At 42.3% G+C, this 2,143-nt stretch overlaps 1 non-coding gene across 1 annotated transcript; it reads left to right on the plus strand.

The window, feature by feature from the left end:
* Positions 1 to 363: 363 nt before the first annotated feature.
* Positions 364 to 447, plus strand: Trnal-cag (transfer RNA leucine (anticodon CAG)). The gene has a single exon. It is a non-coding gene; the product is annotated as a tRNA-Leu (tRNA).
* Positions 448 to 2,143: the final 1,696 nt, after the last annotated feature.

The following is a 2,143-nucleotide window of genomic DNA, read 5'->3' on the forward strand; positions in this document are numbered from 1 at the left end:
GAAAAGCTTTTGATATAAGCATTATAATGTACTATTTCATTAAAAACTCCCTTGAAATCCACAGTAACTTCCAGCAGAGAGTGTTAGAGGTTGTTGAGATCAGAAGTGGAAATGTTTTCAATACGAGCCAGTGACACAAGACTTATAGCGTGACTCAATAGACCTGTGTTCTCTCACCACGACTATTTTCGAAGACTACAAATCTGAGCAGCCAGGATCTCCAGACTGTTTCTCCTTTTAAACGACCACACCGCTTCTCGTCCGATCAGCGAAGTTAAGCAACGTTGGGTCCGGCTCGTACTTGGATGGGTGACCGCCTGGGGACACCAGATATTGTTGGCATTCCAACATTTATCTCCCGCAGTCAGGATGGCCGAGCGGTCCAAGGCGCTGCGTTCAGGTCGCAGTCCGGTCTTCCGGGCGTGGGTTCAAATCCCACTCCTGACAATACCTTTATAAATCTAAAATGCCTTGTGTCAAGGCGGCGTGCTGAGATGGGTAGAAAAGTGACGAGACAACCGTAAACAATGAGTAGTAATAAATGAAAAAGCATCCAACTGGACTGACGTAACAAGTGGGGTGCCATAAGCATAAGTTTCACAGTAGGTACACATTAAACAACGAAACTCTGGTAGGTACATGGTACGAGAAAGATTTAGGAGTTATAGTTAGCTTTTAACTCCGTCTAGGAATACAATGCATAGAGGCCAGAAACAGGGAAAATAGGGAACTAGGATTCACTTTTAGGAGTGTTAAAAGTAGAAGGCCGGAAGTAATATTAAAGTTATACTTGGCACTGGTCAGACCTCATCTCGACTACGCTGTACAGTTCTGGTCCCCACATTACAGGAAAGATATAGGTCTATTAGAATCAGTACAGAGGAGGATGACTAAAAGAATACAGGGGATGAGGAGTATTCCTTACGAGGCGAGGTTGAAGCTGTTAAATCTACATTCTTTAGAGAGACGTAGGTTAAGAGGAGACCTGATAGGAGTCTTTAAGTGGTATAAGGGTTATAACAAAGGGGTTGTAAACAAAATTCTTAGGATCAGCAACCAGGATAGAACAAGAAATAATGTGTTCAAGCTTAAAAAAAATTAGGTTTAGGAAGGAAATAGGAAGAATCTGGTTCTCGAATAGAGTGGTGGATGAGTGGAACGAACTCAGTAATCATGTTGTTAGTTCTAAGACATTAAGGAGCTTTAAGTGAATATTAGACAGGTTTATGGATGGGGATGATAGGTGGAAATAGGAAAGTATATTTCATACAGGGACTCCCACGTGTAAGCCTGATCCTTTCCTGCAGCTTCCCTTATTTATTATGTTCTTATGTTCTTAATGTAGAAGTCTTATTAATCTTTCACTAGAACCATAACAAGAAAAAAAAAAAACACTAAAAAACATGTACAGCTTCAACAGGAGCTTTTGAAAGTAGTGGACGTGCCGCGCAGAAGTGGATCAGATTATGGTCTTTATTCTGATGAACAGACACCCTGCTCGCCACTCGTCGCCCTGATGGTGATAATGATTAATAATGACACCAAGTCAATCTCCACCTGTGCCATCCACCCACCTCCCTCCTTCCACGCGAGAGACAGCCACGCAACCTATCCGCCCTCGCCAGGATTGATTAATGAGCTTGTGACAGGAAGCATCTCAGGGGAAGGAAAGACGTGATCTCATATTCCCTGATGGTTCTGTCTGTGTGTGTTCCTCTTAATGATGCTGGTGATGGTGGTGGTGGTGGTGGTGGTGATGGTGGTGGTAGTGGTAATGCTTATTGGTGATGGTATTACTTTCTTTTCCATTTATGTACATCTACTATCATTACTATGTTCACTACTACTACTACTACTACTACTACTACTACTACTACTACTACTACTAGTACTACTACTACTACTACTACTATAAGTCATTAATGTTACACAGTGCTTTCTCGCAACTTTCCTTCCTATTGTTCCTCATTTAATTACGTCAGCGGTATGCCATTTAACTATATCTTCCTCCTTCTCCTCCTCCCCCTCCTCTTCCTCTTCCTCCTCTTCCTCTTTACATTCCTTACCTTCTCTCTCAGCCACATTGACATACGTGGAAACCCTTCTACAAATTGTAACACACACACACACACACACACACACA

Source organism: Scylla paramamosain, chromosome 26 (genome assembly GCF_035594125.1).
Source record: "Scylla paramamosain isolate STU-SP2022 chromosome 26, ASM3559412v1, whole genome shotgun sequence".
NCBI lineage: Eukaryota > Metazoa > Arthropoda > Malacostraca > Decapoda > Portunidae > Scylla > Scylla paramamosain.